Here is a 25,153-nt window from a genome sequence, read left to right as displayed (position 1 = left end):
CACAAAAGGATAATCTGGAATGTCCTTTGTAAAATTACTACTACCTCCTAGTAGAATGTCTGTATTGGAGATAGAATGGCAGAAAAATATTTGTTGGACAGGAGAAATAGCATTGATAAAGTGGTCTGTCTGTATCTTTGTCAAGGACCAGAAGGGTGGGAAATTCCCCTGAATCAAGCAAGCCTCAGTTCTTACTCAGGTGTTCTCTGCAGTTATCAATCCTGCTAAAGAAATGTTTGCATTTCCATTTAAGAAACTCAGTCAGTACATCTGCTTTACCTATGGAAACTTACCCCTTTGGAAGCCTAAACAATGTCAGTTTGGCTTCATTTCTTTTATTTTCTTTTTTATAACAAATATAATATTTTTATTATTACTATTATTTTATTTTATTTTATAATACTATTCAGTTCTACATAACACCCACAGATTCCCTTGTTCTCCCCCTTCCTGCCCCCCTCCCCTTCCCCCAGCCCACCCCCCATTCCCATCACCTCCAGAGCAAGGCCTCCCGCCAGGACTGAGATCGACCTGATAGACTCAGTCCAGGCAGGTCCAGTCCCTTCCTCCCAGATTGAGCCAAGCATCCCTGCATAAGTCCCAGGTTTCAAACAGCTAACTCATGCAATGAGCCCAGGACCTGGTACCACTGCCTAGATGCCTCCCAAACAGATCAAGCCAATCAACTGTCTCATCTATTCAGAGGGCCCCAAGAAAGACACAAGGATCGCCCAATGATAGAGAAATGGCTGAGATCTACATGAATAACCTGCACATGAGTGGGAGCAATGAAGGGCGAGGGTCGAGGGAAAGAGAGCAGGAGATCCCAGCTGGATCAAGAACAGAGTGGGAAAACAAGGAATAGGAGACCATGGTAAATGAAGACCACATGAGAAAAGGAAGAAACAAAGTGCTAAAGAGGCCCACAGAAATCCACAAAGATACCCCCACAAAAGACTGCTGGCAATGGCCGAGAGACAGCCGGGACTGACCTACTCTGGTGATGGGATGGCCAAACACCCTAATAGTTGTGCCAAAAACCCCATCCAAGAACTGAGGAATCTGGATGCAGACTCCACAGGTAGGCCCTGGGTGGAGCGCCGGGAGTCTAATTAGCGAGAAAGAGGAGGGTTTATATGAGCGAGAATTGATGAAACCAAGGTTGGATAAAGCACAGGGACAAATAGCCAAATGAATGGAAGCACAGGATCTATGAACCAAAGGCTGTGGGGCCCCCAACTGGATCTGGCTTCATTTCTTGAAGCATCATTCTGTCATAAGAAAAATTCAATCCCCTAAAAAGCACTTGAACCAAAGGGAATGTGGTGGTGGGAATGATAGATGCATGGTATAGACTCATATACATGAACACCTGGTTCTAGAAGTGGCACTGTTAGGGAGTTCCTTTAAAGTTAGGAACCCCCCACAACTGGCAAGAATAATCATTTTGTTAACCAGGTGCTCATCAGCTGATGAGCCAATGTTTCTTTCCTCATTTAATTTTACACAGTACCCATATGTTTCTATGAGTGACAGAGATTAATGGAATCAAAAGTTATTCCTTACACATGCAGTTCCAAGCCAGATTTCAAATTATGCATCATATGCTTTGTTTTTAGGGAAATGGTTTCTGTAGTAATAGGGCTTTGCTTTTTGAACTTTCTGTTGTGATTTTCTGAATGAAAAATTTTCATAGATCCTTGAGTTGTTAAACATTGTATTACTTTATTTTTTACATGTATGTGTAAAGCCATTAACTGAATTCATTATACACATATAAACTTTGATATTTAAAACTATCATTTCCATTACAAGATCTATTGGGAATCATTAAAGGTAACAAAAGAATTGCTTATCTATCAAACTAACGTATCAAAGTAAGGGTGTAGTAAAGAGAACTAAGCAATACTCATTTCACATCCTTTAGATAGAAGAACAAACTTAAGCTTTAAACTAAATTCTCAAAATATTTGAATACAACTAAGTTTAAAACACCAAATTTGAATTTTAATGAAATATCTAAAGGCAATTTTTTTTTAGTATAACTTATAAAACAGGAAAATTGGGACCTATAAGATGGATCAGCTAGTAACTGTGCTTGATAGTCAGACTTGTGCAGATATGACAACCTTAGGTGAACTACTGGGTCCCAATGTAGAAGAAGATAAGTAACTTCCCAAATTTGTCCTTTAACTTCTACATGTGTGTTTTGACATGTGTTTGCACACAAACATAAACACACACACCTGCACAGTTAATAATTATTAAAATAAAATTTAATCAACACCAAGCTGTCAACCCTGAAATCATACACATATACATGCAACAAGTAAATGGTTTCAAAGGATTATATTTTGTGTATGCATTTTGTATATATAATTCTTTTTGTCATGTATATACAAGTATGTATTATGTATATATGTATTATATGTATATATAATATAATTGTTATTATCACATATATGAATATATGTATGTGTGTATGTGTAAGAGAGAGAGAATATCAAGGAAGAGACTGTAGCATGAATCTTAAAGGTACTTATTAATAAAATCAAACTTGAAGCTGGTTATTGGGGTGAATTCTGGAAGATCAGAGAAGCAGAACAAGCCACAGCTACCTCACCTTGCCAGTTCCTCAGCTGATCCTGTTTCCTCAGATTGAATGCCTCTGAGTCCTCATCCACATTAATCTCAGATGAACTGCTGCTCAAAAGCCTGAAACCTTAACCAGCTAAAAGCTTAACCAGCCAAATGCTTAACTAGGCCAAATGCTTCTAGTTCCTGGTCCTTATGCCTTACATATCTTTCTGTTTTTGCCATCACTCTCTGGGATTAAAGGCTCACTTCTTGGGATTAAAGGTGTGTGTCACCTTGCCTGGCTGTTTCCTTGAACCCACAGAGATCCAGAGGGATTCCTCCCTCTGGAATGCTAGGATTAAAGGTGTGAGTGCCACCATTTTCTAGCCTTTGTATCTAGTGGCTGTTCTGTCTCTGACCCCAGATAAGTTTATTAGTGTGCACAATATTTTGGGGAACACAATACCACCACAAGAGACCATCAATTTGAGAAGGAAAAAAAGGGTGATGGGAGTGGATGGAGGGAGGAATTGAATTTTGAAAAAAAGTAATGTCTTTAAAAGAGTAAAAGAGAAATAAATTGTCACAAGAATGTTTTGTATGTTAGTATGGCAATATGGAAAGAAAGCTTCACAGCAGTTGTAAGAGTCATGTTCATTTCTTGTAAATGTTTCTCTGATTCTGAGTGATTGTTGTGTCCTGAATTGCTCCATCTCATCTCAAAGATTTCTCAGTTCTTCATAGTTGACTCCAAGTGTGTGTCAGACATGAGTGTACTCACATTTCAATTCTTATAATTACAAGTGCCCCCTCTTCAGACTATTCTGTTTTAAATGGATCACAACAGAAAGCATTAAATTAGGAGAAAAGAGTGGCTCAGGCTGCCCCAGGCAATTAAGAGAATTAACAAAAATTGCTAGTGGATGCTTTATGTACAGCAGGGGCTCTGTGGATGAAGAAACAGAACTGCTAGTCACACCTGTGCTGATTCGCACCATGGAATTGAAATTATCATGAATAAATATAATTACTTGGCAAATTTAATAAATGTTGTTTGGGGCTCTGAATATGGCACTTAGATCTCCAAATCACAGAGTGATAAATGTGGAAGCAGATATTTAGTGATGCTGTAAAACACAGAAGTGTGTAGAGTGTCTTGGACTGTGGCAGGAGAGCTTATGGGTAAGTAAAGATGAATTGCTAGAAAGTATAAGATGGGGAATAGTTCACACGTACTTATTCATGCACTCATATGTGTCAACTACACAGTTTGATAAAAAATTAGCTCTGAAATAAACTATATATCTGACAATTTTCCTAACTTACAAATATGTTTGTTTTATTTTTAGTAAAACATTAATATTTAGGGCTTGAGATGGTTCAACAGCTCTTGGTGCTCTTCCAAAGGACCTGAACTCATTCCCCAGATCTCAGGTCTAGTGACTTTTAACAACATGTGACTCCAGCTCTAAGAATCCAATGCAATTTTGAATCTCTCTGAGCGCCTGAACACATATACTGCACACACACACACACACACACACACACACACACACACACACATACACACACACATACATACACACACATAAAACTTTTAAAAGTATTGCTCTTTTGGTTAACACTTAAAATTATGTTCTCTAAGTAAGTGTTTAGATTTTAATAGAAATACTCATTTATTTTGTTGACAGAAAAGTTTGGTTCATAGAGAGCATAAAATTTTGCTATTTTCAAATTTGTGAAACTAATTTGATCTAAGACCTAACAAATTTATTCTCATCTCTTGCTAAAAACTTGATATCCTGAAAAAAAATAATTCTGATTTTCTTTAAAGGATTTTAAAGAACCAGATGTGTTTAAATGTAACTCAGATTGTATTACCCTTTGCTGGGAACCATTTGATCTTGTCTCATTTCTGCAGAATAAACCCAGGTTCCTAAGCAACAACAACAACAACAAAAGAAACTTAAAAATTATTCAGAAAAATAATGTCCTTAGAAGAATCCCATAGACTCTGAGTCACCACATAAATGACTTCAGTCTCTTTTGGCTTGTAGAGGACACTAGGATATCTTTCCTTAAATTAGGTGAAATGCCTTGTCACTGTATCTTCTTGTGACTTTTTGGTGTATATTAATTGTGAATTTTTGCTGCCTTTCTAGACCACTAATCCAGCCTTTCTTTGGACTTGTATATTTCCACATAATAGCTAATTTTTATGTTATCTTTTTCCTAAATGAATTTTATTAATTTCTGCAATTCTTTGCAATTTTTTAGGAAGTATTATTTAAAGTGTGACTAATTACAAAACTGTTTCTGTTTTTCAGAGCTTGTCTTTAATAATTAGAAATAATCCAAACTTATAACAGCTTTATTAAAGTCCATATAATGAATACATAATGAAAATAAGTGCCCATATATATAATATATATTAATATGTGTATACTTCCCATGTCACTACAGTGATGGTAATATAAGGCCTCATTTGTGTGTATTCTGGTTTTTATTATTGATGTGTGTTTGTGTGTGTGTGTGTGTGTGTGTGTGTGTGTGTGTGTGTGTGTGCGTGCTTAGAATAGACCTTGAAGCCTAGATTCTCAACAAAATTTCTAGTGTGAAGTAAATTATTATTAATTATATAGAGCAAATCATCTTTAAAAATGCATCATTGTTGCACAGGTGATTTTTTTAAATACTCTCTGAAAAGTAAATTCCTTTTTGTATTAATACCATAATAAAATAGGGCTATTGACAAGGTGGTTAGTTAACCTCCACAACCTAATAGTAAAGCCCCATTGCTAAAGACACTGCTTAGAAATGTCATTGAACGTGGGAAAATCTAGCTGGTGCCAACTAGAAACTTCATCACTAGTGATGAGTATTTATGGTGGTGGAAAGTACTTTGAACAATTTCAAATGAAAAAATAATCATCAATATTATCCAGTTAAAAACCCTGTGACCTACAACAGTGGTATGCCTGTAATACACACTGGCACAATAGTGGTACAAATGTTATGGGAGTAGCCAACCACTGAGATGTAAAGTCTATTACTGGAGATGCAACTCATACCTAACACTGTTAATGAGACCAAGAACTTGAGACTAGATGTTTCATGGGCCCTAGATGAAAACCTACTACTATTATTCTGCTAAAGGGATATAGCAATAAAATAACTCTAATGATCTATTGCTACACTCATAAATCAGTTCATTACTCAACCATAATCAGAGAAGCTCCTTCTTGCAGTAGATGGTAATTAACAAAGAGATTCATAACTGGATACTTTGCAGAATTGAATACAGAATGAATAGCATACTTTTCTCAGTAATCCATAAAGGCAAGTATATATAGGGAGCGTAATGTCTGTAGCCCTGTAAGAAACTTCTTGGGACAGAAATTCTTAAAAGAAGCAGCACAGTATCTCATTAAAGGGATAATTATTTCATTTATCTCTTTACCACAGCCTAAAGTGAAACTCCCTTCCTAGAAGTGCCCCCTTAGCCAGGTCATGGACCTTCTCAACTTGATTAAGACTTAAGAAGATATATGATGCAGATGCAGAAATAACATTTGAAAATATTCAACCTTCCTGTGAGCAAAACTCTCAGTGAAGAAGGTTTGAAAGGAATTTACTCAATCACACAGCTGAGCTCAGAATTCCAAAGTAAAAACAAAATGAAACAAAACAACAACAACCTTTCATTTTCATTTTAAGATTGGGGTAAAATAGATTATTAAATAAAAAGAAATAAAATACCCTGTTTCTATGAAGAATAATATTATATGTGGAATGTTCTAGATTTCAAATTTCTTCAACTACTATATAATGTCCTTCTATTTCTATTGAAACTAAAGAATGCTAAGCTATTTTGCAAGAGAATGCAAAAGTCATTCAGAAAAAGCAGTAAGAATTCCCATTCTCATTAACAAGCCCAGTACCATGTGCCTACTAAATACCATGTAAATTTTGAGGGTTAAATAATAAATTAGTTATTAAAAAAAACAGTATCACTGAGTAACTGAAAGGGTTTGGTTTAGCTGGATCAAACTAATAAATTAATGATAAAAAAAACACAACAGTATCACTGAGTAACTGAAAGGGTTTGGCTTAGCTGGATCTATGTACAAAGGGGAGATGGTTAGAAAATAGCACAAAATATTTGGAGTCAAATAATAATGAATGTTTGACATAAAAGATGTAGAGTGGTCAGTATAATAAGGCTGAAGGATACTTGAGTAGATGTAAGTATCATCGAGTGTGAAAAAAATCACAATGAAATGAACAAGAGAAGAACAGCTCTGTAATTGAGCAGATAGGAGATAAACATGTTAAATGTTGCTAACTGAAGCTTTATGAACTGAAAAGGCAGTGGATATCAGGGTGGTCAAGTGGGCTGTTGGATGAGTTTTTTTTTTTTCCTTCCGTTGCCTGCTTGTTTCTGTTCCTTACATGTTCTGAAACCCCTCACAAACTTGGAAGAGTATTTTATTGAGTAAGAAAACTGACTGTTTCACCCAAGTATTAAAATTGGAATTTAATGCATCTTCAAGTGAGTTTTTATCATTTTCTCTTCCTTTCTGTTTTTTTTTTCCTCTGCTATACATGTTTTCTGATTCTTAAACCTAAATTTTTGTGATTACTTTGCTGAGAATAAAATTTTAATCAAGATTTCAAAGATATAGTGTTTGAAGGAATTTATAATCCCTAAATTTACATTCAGTTACTATAACTGCATGATTATAGCTAATATTTACTTACAGATCCCAGTCAGGCAATCATTAACTCTGTAATTTAAAAGTAGTATCTCTTTCAACACTTCACAGTGTTAAAATGTAATCTGATATTCAAACATAAAATGAAGGTTTCTAACAGTGATTAACTTTGCCAAGGCTTGATTAACATGAAACCCTTGAGAAGCAATATAAGTAATTCCAAAAGAAAGCATTGTATCAATAACTATGAAGAAATAACCTCAGATTCCTGAACCAGGATTTAGGTGCTGCTTAGGGGTACAATGAACTATGAGAGGAGAAGAACCCTATGCATTTAGATGTTAAATTGTACAAAGCATCAAGACTGATTTGTGGAACTGTGCTGTCCATTAAAGTTGAGCTAAGAAAGTTCACATGCAAGCAGAGATTATAGTATAGAAAACAGTACATCCATATATGTTACAGAAAAAGATGGTTATGCTTAAATGGCTAAACAATATTATTTTTTAAACCACTAGTACAGGTACATCTTTTAACTTTTAATTCATTAATTTAAGTAATATGCCCATGAAGTAACAAAAAATGTTATTCTATGAAATATCATTGTGACATTTTGTTTCCAATTTAATAAAAGTGCTGAATGAATTAAACTCTTTTTCAAAAGTCTTGCAAATGAAACAAACATCTACATTGCTGTGCTTCATTCTCATGGAATATTTTTTTGAAATTTGATACTTAAACAACGTAATATGTTGTATCACTTCACATACAGTGAAAACAGCCAAGGATTCTGTGAGTGACACTGGAAAATATTTTCTTCATATGCAATTTTTCTCAGAATACCATAATTAGAATAAAGCTCGAGAATTAGAATCCCTGAACTAGCATCAGCAGAAAACACTGTTGTAATCTAGAGTAGACAGGAAAAAAAAACACACTTTTAACTAAAGAAATTACACTACCTTCTCTCAATGGAAAAAAAAGTGATTCCAAGTTTATTTTACATAGAAGTTGTATGAAAGAAGGCAATTCACTTAAGTAGACATGATAAAAAAAAAACAGAAAAAAATATTTTGAAATTTTTGGATACTAAAGTTCATAATTCTTACTATAAACAATGTATTGAGCTTTTTTTCTTCATTTTATAAATATGTTTCAAGAACCATGTTAGATATGGGGTGCTACATCCATTAGTGGATTGAGGAACAGGATGATGGTGAACGCTTTACACTTCACAGAAAAGATACATGAAACAATAATTATTCAGAAAAGGTATCATCATTATTAAATTAAGCAAAGGAAAACACACTGGAGAAGGCTGTTTAATATATGGACAGCATTCATTGGACTCCAGCACCCAAGAGAATTGGACATACAGTTGAGTGTAGGAAAAAGCAGTGGGGATTGGAAGAGTGAGGAGGGGAGAGTATGATCATAATATGATATGAGAAATCCTTAAAGACTTAAAAAATAAAAAAGGAAAGGTCATAGATATGTTAAAACTTAATATCAGCACTCAAAAGAAAATAAATTATGCAAATACAAATAAGAGATGAATAAAGAGTGTTAATTCAAAATATAAAGATGGCTTATACTTTCTTGATAAAACTTTAGAAAGAAGGAAAGGAGACTATAAATTATCTTAAAGAGGAGACAGAAGGCAAAAACAAGTCTGGCATGGAGTGGGGCAGGGTGCCCTGAAAACAATGGGGAGAGCAGAAGACAGAAGCTATCCTGTAAAACATGTGCCTTTAGTCACTGAACACTGTCATGAGTTCAACTCTTTCTTCAACATGGTTTTTGGGGTCAGCAGTAATTTCACCTTTCCCAAAGATGTATTTTTTTTCTTTTATCCTGTTTTCTATATTGCTGTTTTATATTAGGACAATGAGCCATTCTCTGACCTCAACATTTTGCTCATATTTCTGAGCATTTTTATTGAAAATAGCATTGCAATCCTCTCATAGATATCTGTAGAAATGCACAATCCAGTTTCTACACCATAGTCACAGTGTTCTGCTATGGGTCGCGAGAATTGATTTCTCGAATCTAACTGTATCTTTGTGCCTATTAACAAAGCTTCCTTTTAGATCATCATCATTTTTCCTACCAGCACTCTATCAGTTACAGACAATAGGGGCCAATGCTGTGGGATGTTCTGTAGGTCCTGTGGGAGCCCATTCTCAGGTTCTTTGTGGCGTTACCCAGCAGGTCCGTATAGAGGATGATTAGGACCATGGGCCTGAGTGCAGGTGTTTGAGATGGTCTGCACTTGGCTGTGCTGGGGGATGGTCTGTATGTCAAGTTGCTCTGATTGGTTAATAAATAAAACCTGATCGGCCGTGGCTAGGCAGGATAAAAGGACAGAAAGGCAGAAGGAGACGCTGCAGCCGCCGCCATGACCAGCAGCATGTGAAGACGCTAGTAAGCCACCAGCCACATGGCAAGGTATAGATGTATGGAAATGGATCAATTTAAGATAAAAGCACAGTTAGCAAGATAAAGACAGTTAGCAGGAAGCCTGCCACGGCCATTCGGTTTGAAAGCAATATAAGTGTCTGTGTTTACTTGGTTGGGTCTGAGCGGCTGTGGAACTGGCGGGTGACAGAGGTTTGTCCTGACTGTGGGCAAGGCGGAAAAATCAAGCTACAGGACAATATTATCTATCCTAATCCTATGATATCAACATTTTTATCTTCCATTTAACAACATACAGTGAATTAAAATCTCTGTTCATTCTCACATTTTTTTTAAATTCTATAATTTAATTTAATTTTACATATCAGCCACAGATTCCTCTGTCCTTCCTCCTCCCACCCCCCTTCACCCTCTCCCCAATCCACCTCCCATTCCCATCTCCTTCAGGGCAAGGATACCCCTGGGGATTCAGCTCAGCCTGATAGATGCAGTCACAGCAGGTCCAGTCCTCTCCTCCCTTCACCCAGTCTGAGCAAAGTGTCCTATCATAGGCCCTAGGCTCAAAAAAGCCAGCTCATGCGCTAAGGACAGGTTTCTGGTCCCACTGACTGGGGGTCTCCCAAACAGATCAAGCTAATCAACTGTCTCACTTATCCAGAAGGCCTGATTCGGTTGGGGGCTCCTTCAGCTATTGGTTCATAGTTCATGTGTTTCCACTTAAAATCTTTCAATGTAAAACGTTAGTTTTAAAACAGTTCTGACTAACAGATCCAGTAGAGAAAAAAACTAACTTATTTAAAAATGGTAATACTCTAAAGGTTATGGACAAAAAGACGGGGAACATGCCAGTAAATACATGATTCCAACTGACCCCCAAAGCTTCCTTAACTTGGGAGCCTTTCAGTCCACCTCTTGATGCATCAAAGATTTTCTGGGAAGTGAAAGATCACAGTTTCGTCAATCAGTTTAAGCAAACCTTTACAGTGCTGCCGAATTCAAGACAAAGGGCATTTCCCCTTGCGTACAAATAAAATTGCCTTGGCAGAAATTGAGCTTACAAAGAGTTTTCCCAAAACACCAATTTTGGCATTTTTAAATTAGCAGATGGTCACTTTGTACATTTTTATTACTATCTAGGGTTCAAAAATCTTATAGTGGAGAGGATAGGTAAAAATTCTCTTTCAACATTGGGCTCAGTTTTTCCCAGATGGAAAAGAAAGCCTTTATTTATGTTGGATATGTTCTGAATTTAATACTATTTAAATATTTTGACGCTATGGGTGTGCTAAAACTCTTAAATCATTTACCTAACAAAATCAATATTTGATTCATCAAATAAAATAAACCAATTATTTGGTGTGGTTTTATCTGTATAATTAGAAGGCACTGGGTCACCTATTTTACTGCGCAGTGAGAAAACAAGTCTTTATTTCTCATTCACATGATCACATGTTTAATATCTCGAGGCTGTGTCCTATAAATAAAGGAATTCATATGATAACATTATGAAATGATTTTGGATCATAAATTATTCCAAGTGTTCATGTATTTCTATTATATATACTTTTTGAAGGCCTAATGCTTATAAGGTGTCAAACTAGTCGATGTGTTTACAGCATAAACAAATTAAGAATTAGGTTTGGAGCTTGTAATATTGGTGAAGAGAAATAAATCAGTGAGCAAATTATACAGCTAATTATCTTATTCAAATACTACCAATAAATACTATTGAAAATATATATATATATCTTCATAATATATGAACATAATTTATAAAACATTTTTATGTCTAGAGATACAGAGATAAACCTTCTATATTAGATAATAAATGTATTAAGTGATGAAGGATTTGCTGTACTTGTCAAGTAGGTAAAGAAAAGAGAAAAATACATTTTAAAAAGGCAATAAAGGGCAGCAGAATATTTTCACAAAGCAGAAGGTATGAATTATTAGAGTAGATGTGAAGAGTGGCAGGAAGATACACTTAGTACCTACAAAGATGGAGACAAGCTAACAGTTTCAAGTTAGCTCATAGCTTACATAAATGTAACTTGAAAAGAGACAGAATATAGGCTCTAATGAAAAAGGGACAATCATAAGTCAAATTGCGAAAGGTCACAGTTCTCTCAAAAAAGAGTTTATTGAGTCAAAGCAAATGTAAGTCATAAACTGACCCAAGTGTTAACAGAACCAGGATTCCTGCTTTTGAACTGAAGTTCTCAAAGATGCTATATCTCATGCTCCCATCAACATAAACAGTAAATGCATGTATGTATTTTCTTCCATAATTTTTTTTTGTAAACTTTTACGCAGTGAGCTATGTTATTTAATATAACCTGATTCTATATTCTCTTTCATGATTTCAAAGTAAACTATAGTTTGGAGTAAAATGTGTGAAAATTGGCTGATTGAAGTCTACTAAAAACCCAGAAAGAAGATACAAGTTAGTGAAAGGAAACATTTATTCCAGGCCAACTCTGAGAACAGAGAATTTCTGTCTAAAGTCGCAGTCTCAAGGGACAGCAGGGTACAAAGGACTTTGCAAAAGTAATTGATGCACTGAAAATTGAGCAGGTGAGTCCAAGAGTTAGGAAGGATGATCCAATTTATGTATACTTCAGAGTTTTTATTGCTACTATGATTATTACTATTCTAATTATTGATATCATTATTATTGCATATATATCTATATATGGTCTGCTGTGTGTTTGTGTGTGTGTGTGTGTTGATATTTTATTTGTGCTGAAATGTGGTGATATTTTATTTGTGCATTAATTAAGTTTGCCTGGAGATTAGAGGAAATAGCAAGCCATTCTAAGTAAACAAAGAAATCAGGCACTTGGTAGAACATGCCCTTAATTCCAGCACTTGAGATCTCATGGCTTTGTGTGGGAAAGACACACTCCTTTAATCCCAGGAAATGATGGCAGGAAGCAGAAAGATATATAAGGAGTGAAGACCAGGAACTAGAGGCTTTTCAGGCTTTTTAAGCTTTTAGGCTTTTAGCAGCAGTTCAGCTGAGATCCACTCGGGTGAGGACTCAGAGGTGTTTAGTCTGAGGATTCGTGGAAAGAGAATTGGATGAAGAGTTGTCCATGTGAGGTTGGCAGTAGCTTGTTCTGTTTCTCTGATCTTTCAGAATTCACCTCAATACCTGGCTCTGTGTATTTCATTTATAAGACCATTTAGCAATTCGTCTACATCTGGCGCCCAACTTGTGGGGTACAAATTTTCCCTAAAAGCTCCTTGCCTGTGGCCTTGCACTCCCCAACTTAGGCCAGTTGTGGTGGCTTTCACTGGTAGGATTTGCTGAAGGAGGCCCAGGCAGGAGGATCCTGAGTTTGAGGCCAGCCTAGGAGACTTGCTAAGGTGAAGCTGCTGAGGGGCCAGGACAGGCTACAAATGGTGGCGGTGGGACCATGGAGGTGGTGGCTGCTGCTCCACATTGCCAGCTGCTTCTCGTTGTCTTGATGGGGGCAGTGACACTGCTACCAGGGATGAAATGTTTACAGCTGCTTGTTCAGAGAACAATTGCCAGGACCATCGTGTTACAAGAAAGCATTGGCAAAGGTCAGTTTGGAAAAGTTTGGTGAGGCAAGTGGCAGGGAGAAGAAGTTGCTGTGAAGATATTCTCTTCTAGGGAAGAACATTGGTGGTTCCCAGAGGCAGACTGTGATGTTATGCCATGAAAACATGCTAGGATTTATAGCAGCAGAGAACAAAGACAATGGCACAGGAACTCAGTTGTGTCTGGTGTCCGATTACCATGAGCATGGATCCCTTTTTGATTACTTGAATAGATATACTGTTACAGTGGAAGGGTTGATCAAACTCACTCTGTCCACGACAAGTGGTCTTGCCCATCTTCACATGGTGATGGTTGGTACCCAAAGAAAGCCAGCTATTGCTCATGGAGATTTGAAATCAATGAATATCTTGGTGAAGAAGAATGCAACCTGTTGTATTGCACACTTGGGACTGTCTGTGAGACACGATTCTGCCACAGATACAATTAAGATTGCTCCAAATCACAGAGGAGGCACACAAACACGTGCGCACACCACAAACAAAACAAAAATTCTGCAGGGAACCATATCCAGGCCTAACAGTGACTGTGAAACCTTCAAAAAGATGACAGGATTCCACATGGACTATGATAAAACCATTAAGCTGAATAATACCACCCAAAGGTTGACTTTGGACTCCAAACTGCTCAGGACAATTTTGAGATGGCTAGCTGAGATGATCCAGCCTCACAGACTACTTGAACAAATATTGAGATAAGGCCTACCCTTTTGCATTATGCAGAGACTAGACAACAAATAATACAGCTAACTCTCTCAAGACTTGACAATTAACCCAAAAATTTTCTTTTCAGGATCAACTAAAGATGCTTTTGTCCCCAGACTGTAAAAGTAATTTTAAGAAAATTCCCAAGAGGTGGGGTGTGTAGTTTTTGGTCATTTGAGTTATGGATATTGTCATTGTTTACAATGATTGGTTACAAGCTGTTAATTGGTAATGGTGAGGGAAAAAAAAAAGCTAAACGAAGGAGATTAGATTCAGGGTTCTTTTTAAAAAAAGAAAAAAGAGGATACAGATAAGAGGTAGATTATCGAATCTACTCTGAAAACAAGATAGAAATAATCAAATAAAAGGGTTGATTATTGAATCTACTGTGAAAAGATAAAAGGGAGGATATAGAACTGATAAGATAAAAGGTAGACTTTTGAATCTACTCAGAAAAGAAAAAAAAGAGAATATGGATATGATAAGATAAAAGGTAGATTATTGAATCTACTTTTAAAAAGGAACTACTTGTTTTAAATAGGATAAGCAATGAATTTTTTTGTCTACTTTTGTCAAATGTTAATGGGCTAGACATTGCTAATGTAATTCTTCTTTTTTTTTTTTTAAATAAAGGAAAGCATTTAATTGTGGCCTTCCTTGCAGTTTCAGTGGGTGGGTCCATGACTGTCATGACAGAGAGCAAGACAGCAGGCAGGCAGGCATGGCACTACAATAGAGCTTATATATTGTGTGAAAGGCGGAGGCAGAGAGACTCTGCCTGGCATGGGCTTTTGAAATCTCAAAGCCAATCACCAGTAACACATCTCCTCCAACAGGGCCACACTTCCCAGTACTTTCCCAAAATGGTTCAACCAAATGGAAGGACCAAGTATTCAAACATATGAGCCTATGGGGCCATTCTTATTCAAACCATCACAACTTGAAACATTTCATATGAGACAGGGATTGTTTTTCTAGTTCATAGCTGAGAAGAGTGTTGCACAAAGAGCTTAAAAGAATCATTCAAGGAAAGTGAAGGGGAACTGGAGCACTGGCTCCATGGTTAAGAGTCCTGGCTGCTCTTGCAGAGTACCTGCCTTGGATCCCCAGCAACCACCTGGTGGCTCACAAGCATCTGTCACTGCAGTCTTAGGGCAGTCCACTGCTCTCTCCTGGCTTCTGGGGGCACTGTGTGCTTGTGGTGCATAGACACACATGCAGGTAAAATGTCCATACACACAAAAAAAATAAAATATAATAATTAAAAAAGAAAAGTTAATGTAATGTAATGTAATGTAATGTAAATGCTAATGTAATTCTTGACTGTATATATTATATATACTTACTGGATATAGTTTTTTATATTAGTTATAACTTTTTATTATTTTTTAATTTTATTAGACAAAAAGGGGAAATGTGATATTTTATTTGTGCTGAAATGTGATATTTTATTTGTGTTTTAATTAAGTTTGCCTGGAGATCAGAGGAAATAGCAAGCCATTTTAAGTAACCAAAGAAATCAGAAAGTGGTACACACCCATTATCCTATCACTTAGCAGGCAAGATTTCTGTGTGTTCAAGGCCACACTAGGGAACAGAATCAAGCATGGTGACACATGTCTTTAATCCTAGTGCCAACCATAGAGGCCTGGTGGTCTGTAAAGACAGACAGAAAGTAACAGAGCTGTATAGGAAGAAGAAGTGATATGGCTGGGCTAAGGTAGCCAATGAGAGCACAGAACAGAAAAAGCATATAAACATGAGTAGACAGGAAGTAACTAGCACTTGGAAGCTGCAGAGTTGGTGACCATTTGGAAATTCATCTACGCGTATGTATGTGTGTGTTAGTGTGTGTGTGTGTCCATCTGTGTGTGCACATGCATGCTATGGCACGTGTGTTGGTGTCTGAGAATATGATCATTGTGGTGTCATCTCTCTTCTCCCACATTTCTTATGTTCCAGGTATTGAACTCAAATCATACTTTCATGGCAAGTGCTTTTTAGTAGCTTGATTGAGTTGATGTTTCCTGGGTGGGATCTTCCTAGTTTTAAGCATGTGTCCTCTCGCTCTGGTCTAGTAGAACCTTCTAGGAATTGATTCCAATCTCTGCAAACAGTTAACTACAATCTAAAGAATGGCTTTTATTCAGAAAATAAGAGTAGTAGAAAACAACAAACAAAAATAAGGAAGAGGTAGGAACCAAATCGCTTCTGGATACCAGTAATATTTCCTAAGGCACCAGTAACATGACTGAGTCACAGCTGGGAAAATATCCATCAGGTAGAAAGGGCCACACTATTTAGAAAATGAAAATAAAAAGAGAAGAAAGTATAGATTGTTGACATCACTGTTACTGGTTAGTTTTGAGGGATGAGTGATCAAAATGGACTGAATTTGAGAATAAAAGTATGTAAGAGTCATGAGATATACACATCAATTCTTGATTTGTAGGGAATGTGTAAAGACTTAATATTCTCACTCATGGGGTTTAGAATCAAGAATTGGAACACATAACTATCATAAAGATTTTGGTTTGTCTTTTCATTGTGTTATCCCCAAAGTGTTTGCTGAATTATTTTCTCTCTATCCTCTTCTCTGTATCTAAAGAAATGTCTCCTAGGGTTTTATTTCCTCATCAGTAAAAATGATGACTCCGTGTTTCCAGGTTGGTAGGGGATTGAAGCATCATTCCAAAACAACAGGGATGAATTTTGTTGTAGGTGTTTTTTGATTTGAGATAGCAATTAAACTCACATTTGGAGATGTGAAGCTATAAAGAACAAGTTTTCAGTTTTATATTCATTTAAATTAATGTATTAATGAACAAATGTGGAACAAAAATTGTTAATTTGCCACCAAGAGAATCAGATATAGTAGACAGACGTGGAAAATGCATAGAAAATCATTGTGAACATTAAGGAAAGAGTTGAAATAAATTGAAAGTTCAAACTTATAATAAAATATGCTGATACCAGCAGCTATCTATTTTTTTTAAATTGGACCACTTTCCTGTGAACTTACAATGTATTGAAATCTAATTGGAAATATTGTCCATATACATAGCTAAATCAAATACATTACTATCCAAGTATTTTTCAGCACATATTTTCCTCAGAACATTCCATGAAAATACTTAAGTTAGATGGTATTTATATGGGAGGAAGTAGTTGTGTTTTCACTAAACCATTTTGAATAAATGAATCAGAATTGAAATCTAAAACATATCATATGTTTAACTTCTGTGCTATATGTAAAATGTAGAGATAGTAGAGATAAGAGTATTTCCTTAAAGTCAGCACTTGTTAACCATATAACCCATTAATCCATATTGTTTTTGCTTTTTGCATGTGGTAGTATTGTGTTCCCCAAAATATTGTGCACACTGATAAACTTATCTGGGGTCAGAGAAGAGAACAGCCACGGTATTAAACATAGAGGATAGGCAATGGTAGCACATGCCTTTAATCCTAGCATTCCAGAGGCAGAAATCCCTCTGGATCTCTGTGTGTTCAAGGCCACATTGGAAACAGCCAGACAGGGTGACACAGGCACTTAATCCCAGAAAGTGAGCCTTTAATCCCAGGTAGTGATGGCAGAAAGCAGAAAGATATATAAGGCGTGAAGACCAGAAACTAGAAGCATTTTGGCTGGTTAAGCTTTTAGGCTTTTGAGCAGCAGTTCAGCTAAGACCCATTCAGATAAGGACACAGAGGCTTCTATTCTGAGGAAACAGCATTAGCTGAGGAACTGGCAAGGTGAGGTAGCTGCAGCTTGTTATGTCTCTCTGATCTTTCAGCATTCACCCTAATACCTGGCCTCAGGTTTGATTTTATTAATAAGACTCTTTAAGATTCTTGCTACAATTGTGCCTTACTTTATTCATTTTCTTTTTACCTGTTTTCTATGAGAAATTAGTTTGGTTATAAGATTTTTAAGAGTAGACATATTATACTGCTTTACATATATACACATGCACATAGATTGCTAATCCAAATTAGTATTTTCCAAATTTATAATCAATTTTATCCCTCCTTAATTTAATTTCCTGGAAAGTACACACTGTTTGAGCGCAATGGTAATTTACATTTTTTTAAATAGAGAACAATTACATATTGGCCTAAAAAATATTATTTTTAAGTTTAGAAACATCTTATATACCTTAAGGAATGTAGCCTGTCTTACATTTTTGGACTTGTATCTTTCCTTGAGTGCAATATAAATAGAAAATCTAAAACCCCAATACTACTGTCATGAACATCAAAACAGGTACTGTTGATAATCTTAGACAAATTTGGTTGTGGGAATATAATTTAAAAAAAAATCTCCTTCTAAACCTAAAAATTTCTCTGCAAAAGCAGGAGAGAAAGGTAAGTGCCTGATTTGCAAAAAAAGCATCAGGTCAGGCAGTGAGGTTCATCATAAGCAAGCCATTAAAAACACAGATTACACGTGAAAAACACAGTTTTGATACATTAAGAAAATACAAACCATCATATGTAGCCATTTTTTCTTGTCTGTGAAATTTACATCTGTAGTTCAGCCCACATAATCAGAATAAAATGACCAGTACCCTCATGGACTGAATGGTTGGTTAATTCCCTGAACTGTACAATATAACAATTTATGTAGCAATTACATTGTGTTGCAATTTATAAGTCATCTACAAATTGTGGCAGAATTTGTTTGATTTTTTTTTTTAAGTGAGGTCCATCATGGTGAGCCTTGATGGCTGCTGGGGCTTGATACAGCTTGCTCACATTGTATCTATAATCCCCATCCAGGGAGATGAGAGAATCAGAGCTCCACTGGTGAATTATTAGGCCTTTTTATTCAGTCCAAGTCTCTAACCCAGGGGAAACTTCTATCCACTGTCATGGTGATCTTCTCTCCCAAGTTAAAATTCCCTGGAGCTTCACTGGCAGATACACATAGAGATGTGCTTCCATTGCAAGTATAAACCCAGTTAAATTTACAGAGAAGGTTGACAATCACAAACAGAAAAAAAATACAAATAGAAACAAAATAAATTTCAAATCTTCATGGCTATGAAGGCATAAAGGCAGTTGTCACATATGCCTTTAATCCCAGCATTTGGGAGGCAGAGGCAGTTTGAGCTCTGTGAGTTTGAAGGGAGCCTGATCTACAGAGTGAGTTCCAGAAAGAGCAGAGGCTACATAGTAAAAACCCTGTCTTGAGAAAACAAAACAAAACAACCAACCAAACAAACAAACAAAAAACCCATCTTTCTTAACAAATAAATTTGAAACTCACTTGGTAATTGCAACCATCTTCCATGTTAGTCATGTGATGCAAAGGAAAATAAACATATCATACAGTTAAGACTAGGTATTGCAACTCCGAATGTCATTAGTCAGGTTCCAATGCAACATTTCCAAAGACATTGGAAGACTGGATAGCTTTGTATTGTACAAGGAATGTAGGACATCCTGCACAGCAGGCAAAGTCATCTAATACCAAGCAAATACCTCAGCCTCAGAGTGTTAATTTCTAAATGACTGTGGCTTTAAGAGATACGTTGGTATCACTGAGCTATAATGACAATTAATGAGACTATACATCTTCAAAGTGATTTTTACGCATATCAAAAGTGTTTGTAATTACAAGTTTTTTTTGTGTAGTTGCTATTAGAAACCAAAAGTAGTACTTCCCAGGCATTTTATCATACTTTCAGTGGAGAAAATTGAACCATATATTTAAATATTAAAATTCACATTTACATTCTGAATATGAAGTAGTGTTTTCCTCTGTACTGTATTACCTTATTGTGTACTGGTGTAGCAATCTAAATATGTAACAAATTTAATATAAGATGCACATAAAATTATTATTAATGTTATGAAGTAATAACATATATAGATCTCATTGTCTTGTAGGAAAAACTTTAATTTATATCATGACAATGAGGGATGCTTAAACCTGATTTTAATTTAATGATATGGACACACTGTGGTCTTATATTAATCCTCGAAATAATATTGATACTTTAAATTTAATTTATTTGTGTACGTGAGTGCATGTGTTTGTGTGTGTGTGTGTTGTGTGTGTGTGTATGTGTGTGTGTGTGTGTGTGTGTGTGTGAGAGAGAGAGAGAGAGAGAGAGAGAGAGAGAGAGAGAGAGAGAGAGTTTGTTTATCTTACCTGTAAGTGTGGATGCCTATGGAGGCCATATAAGGATATAGGATCTCATGGCACTGGAGTTACAGATGATTGAGATACCTAATGTGAGATATGAGAACTAGTGTCAGGTCCTCTGGAGAAGCAGATAGTGGATTTAACTACTCAGCCATTTCTCCTGTTTAACTCATACACCTTTAAACTTGTCCTTTTAAATTGATAAACAAGCCAAATATTTAGCGGTGGTTAATAATCTTTCCTCATCCAAACCTGAATAACTTAACTCTACCTTTGGAAAATCTAAACTTTTAATTAATACATTTTAAGGTGTAATAATGTGATGTGGGTGTACTTTAATGAGTAGAAAGACAGCCTAGCATGCCAGAGGCCATTTGTTTAATTTCCAGTGTCACTAACAATCAGAGGTTGGAGGCACGCAGGTCAGTAATTGTAGCCAATACAGAATAGGAAGCTGTATGAACAGGTCATTCCAACTTATCTTTGGCTTTCACCAAGGAAGCCCATATATACTGCAGCACCTCTCACCTCAGAATACTCAACTAAGAAAGGTTCTAACAAGGATCGATAAATTTATCTTGATTCTTAATATTTGACTATTATGGCATTAAGGAATTATGAATCAGTTGGTGAACATTCACTTTCCTAAATAGTGTTCTCCAGTTAGGAATTCAATAATGCTAAAGACCATCATCTAATACAAAGTCTTACCTTTGGGGCACATGAAGAGACTCATATTGAACTCATAGTAGCTAAATTGTATGATATTACTAATGTTTAATCCAGAAGACAGATCTGCTCTACAATATTTTTTTTCCTTCCAGGTATTATAACTTTAAGTTATAATATTATGTTTTCAAGAACAATTGATCTTGGTTTATCATATAAATGTAGAGGCCATATTGAATTTTCCTGAGATGATGTTGCTCTTAGAGGTGGATTGTTGCAAGTGTCATCTGGGAGATAAAATTTAAATCTCATTTACTACATTACATTTGATTTGTATAGTTCTAAGAAATACTTCAATATTCATTTTTGTTGTTCTTAGATAAATATGACATGGTCTTCAATTATAATCACTTGAACACAATGAGTAAAAGAAGGATTATCTTTACTAGTAATTTTGATAATAACAAAGTAGAAGGCATTTGTAATCAGATACTTGATCCTCACCTAGGAAATGAAAATATTTTAATTGAAATTTAGACAAAAATACTCTAATTATAGGAGACTATGAATATGATATAAAATATAAACTAGAAAAGATAAGTTCATATCTAAGAGATTAGTTTTGAGGTACACATTCTCTACAATAAATTTATAAATTTGTAATTTTTTGGGGGTTTTTAGAGACAGGGTTTCTCTGTATAGCTTTGCACTTTTCCTAGAACTCACTCTGTAGCCTAGGCTGGCCTCGAACTCACAAAGATCTGCCTGGCTCGGCCTCCCGAGTGCTGGGATTAAAGGCATGCACCACCACTGCCTGGCCTAGATTTGTAAATAAAAGTGAATGCCAATTATTCTTGCTTATGTTATTGACTATTGAAATAATAGATATTACAATAATTAATAAAAATGTGCCATGAATTTGAAAGAGAGCAAAAAGGCTTATACTAAAAGTTTAGAAGTAAGGACAAGGAAGCAGGAAATGTAATTATACTATATAATCATAAAAATAAAATTAAATATTTTTAAAAGCTGTCATTCATTTGCCTATAACAAATTGTCTTCTTACATTTTGATTTTTTCAGGCACTTATTAATTAGCTATTGATACATTTACATAGTAACCAGTTAAAAAATTTTGATGTCAAATAATATATATATATATATATATGTAATAAATTTACATATGTAGTTAACATTCATGAAGGACAGAAAAATCTTACATTGCACACTAGAATTTTCAATGTCTTTATTATAAAGTCTTTTTAAAGCATCCAATTCCCTATTGTTTTAAATTTAAATTATTAAACAGTTTTATAATTGAAAAGAACCAAACTTATGAGAACAATTCTACTTTCAGTACTTTCTTGATGATATTGTCAAATTTTATTCACTTTTAAATACAATTAAACAATTGTTAACATCTATTACTAAGGAGAAAAAAATGTACCATATTTTAAAATCCAAAAGAATGTTCTTACAATAATTAAAATGGAGTTGGGAAGATCATTATAGGACCCAGGTTCTTTTTCCAACACCTACATGATAGTTCAGGAATATATACAATTTCAGTTCTGGGGATTCCAACACATGCTTCAGATTTAGTCATCACCAGACACACACATGTTGCACAGACATACATGTAGGCAATGACCATAAATAAAACACATAAAACACATTTGATGCCTAGTCCAATTGTCATCAGAGAGGCATCATCCAGCAACTGATGGAGACAGATACAGAGACCCACAGCCAAATATTAGCCTGAGTACAGGAATCCTGTGGAAGAGGAGGGTAAAGGAGTTTTGGAGCCAAAGAAGTCAATGACACCATAGGAAGTTTCACACAATTAATGAACCTGGGCTCATAGGGGCTCACACAGTTTGAACTGACTACCAGAGAGCCTACATGGGACTGACCTAGACACTTGGTATATATGCTACAGTTGTGTAGCTTCGTCCTCTTATGGGACTCCTAACAGAAGGAACAGCGGTTGTTTCTGAATCTTTTACTGGCTTTTAGGGCTCTACATCTCATACTGGGTGGCCTTGCCCAGCCTTAATACATGGAGAAGTGCTTAGTCTTCCTGCAACCTGATATGCCACGTTTTATTGATACTTATAGGAGCCCTGCACTTTCCTGGATGGAAGCAGAAGAGGAGGGAATCAGAGGAATGGAAAATGACCTACATTATTAGAGGAGAGGAAGTATGAGTGGAAGATGGGAGAGGATGCTGCATTCGGGATGTAAAATAAATTAATGGATAAAAAAATAAATATATTCAAAAGTTTATAATAAAGAAAGCAAATTTTCTAATTATAATTTCACCAAGAAATTTCTATTTATCAATTATATATTCACTTTTATGATGAAATGTGAAAGATTTCTGAGATGAGTGTGAAATGACAAATTAATTAAAATTACATTTGCTATCTAAAATATTTAATACATAATTGGCATGAGCATGTACAGTGCTGGCTTTACTTTAATAAATAAAAATTGTTTTAAAATTTGTCCAGAATCTCAGTCATGGTAAAACAGTGGGAAAATCTGGAGCTGAAGAATATATTGTATGGAAATGTTTGCTACCTCAGATACATGCTGCCTATCTTAACTCTTAGCTATGTAGAAAAATATAAAATGTTTTATCATGTTTGCAAAATTATTGTTGGAAAAAAATCTCAGTTATATAAGAATATTGTCCAATTTATTGATGTACTGTGCCAGACTACTTCAGTGGATTTTGGGGTATTCTTTACTAACTTGTATACATAAAAAAAGTTTTTTTTTTTTTGGTTAATGAGACAAGTTTTTTCCATGTAATAACCCTGGCTGTCCTGCAACTTGCTTTGTAGACCAGGCGGGCCTTGAACTCACAGAGATCCACCTGCCTCTGTCTCCTGAGTGCTGGGATTAAAGGTGTGCACCACCATGCCTGGCTATAAAGAAAAAAAATTATATCATATATCTTTAAAAGTTCAGCAATACATACATGGCATTTACAGAAATAAAGTCTGATGAGATATATAAATTAATTAGATTGCCAAAGCATAAAAGCAATTGCATCACAGAATATTTCATTATTTCACATCATAACCACAATGTGTTAGTTACTTTTCTTGCTGATTTGACAAAAATATCTAATCAATAAATGATCTAATGAACTTAATTGAATTGAATTAATATACAGTTGTCAAAAGAAATAAAAATCTCCAATGAATTTGAAAAAGAATCAACAATGCAATAAATATTTTTCACTGTTAATCTAATCATTAAATATAAATCCAACCAAATGTAAAGTCTACTTATGCAAAATAAAGTTGTCCAGGAATTCAGTAGTAGTAAGATAAACAAGCAGGGGCCATACTGACAAATTAGGGAAATGAGTGATTGTGAAACACACACACACACACACACACACACACACACACACACACACACACACACAGTGTTTGTATGCAACAGTATAGTTATATAGAAACAAAAAACAAAAATTTTGGTGGCCAAATATTTTCTCCCTCTCTTCTCTATCTGCTCTATGTTCCTGTCACTGTATCTCTGTCTCTGTCCCTGTCTCTGTCTCTGTCTCTCTCTCTCTGTCTCTGTCTCTGTCTCTCTCTCTCTCTCTCTCTCCACCCGTCCTACCCGTCTTTCAATTGTTAAGATACCTTTTTTTTCTTTTAAACTTTGACCCCAAGTTTGAAATGCTTTCCATTGAATATACTGGAATACCAAAAAACATAATATGTTATATGTTTTGTGTGCATCCTTCTATTAAGGCTAACTTGATGTGTTTGTTATAAAGAAAACACTACAACAAAGTGAGATTCATAACATATTTTGTGAAAGAGTGAAAGCAATCAAAGGACCATTAGCAGGGGGGATTAACCTATGATCTAAAGCATCCCAGGAAGTCTATCTTTTGCAAGTTGTCAACAACTTGCCTTACATGCACTAGTGTGGACTTAGTGCATTCAGGGAATTTAGTCAATTCAATTTGCTACTGAGCTTCTGTTTTCTCCTTTGTAAAACAAGAATAATTATGATGAGAAAACTATTAATTTCAATGAATGTCAAGACTGACAAATCTAAACTAAAACAATTTCATTCTTCATTCAACATATTTCAATAGTATAACTAGTTAGAAGAAAATATTAGAAGAAAAATTTTGCAAATCAAAGTTTCATTATAGGAAACAATATAGCATAGAAGAAAATGAAATATATATGCAAACATAATATAAATTACCAATTACTGGTTCTGGAAAATATTTAAAATTATTAAACTGGTGTTTTGTTCAGATTGTTGTCTCTTGTTGGTGAGATCATGAACAA

Source organism: Peromyscus maniculatus, chromosome 10 (genome assembly GCF_049852395.1).
Source record: "Peromyscus maniculatus bairdii isolate BWxNUB_F1_BW_parent chromosome 10, HU_Pman_BW_mat_3.1, whole genome shotgun sequence".
In the NCBI taxonomy this organism is placed as follows: domain Eukaryota; kingdom Metazoa; phylum Chordata; class Mammalia; order Rodentia; family Cricetidae; genus Peromyscus; species Peromyscus maniculatus.
The sequence above is the reverse complement of the archived record's forward strand: the minus strand, read 5'-3'. Positions refer to the sequence as shown.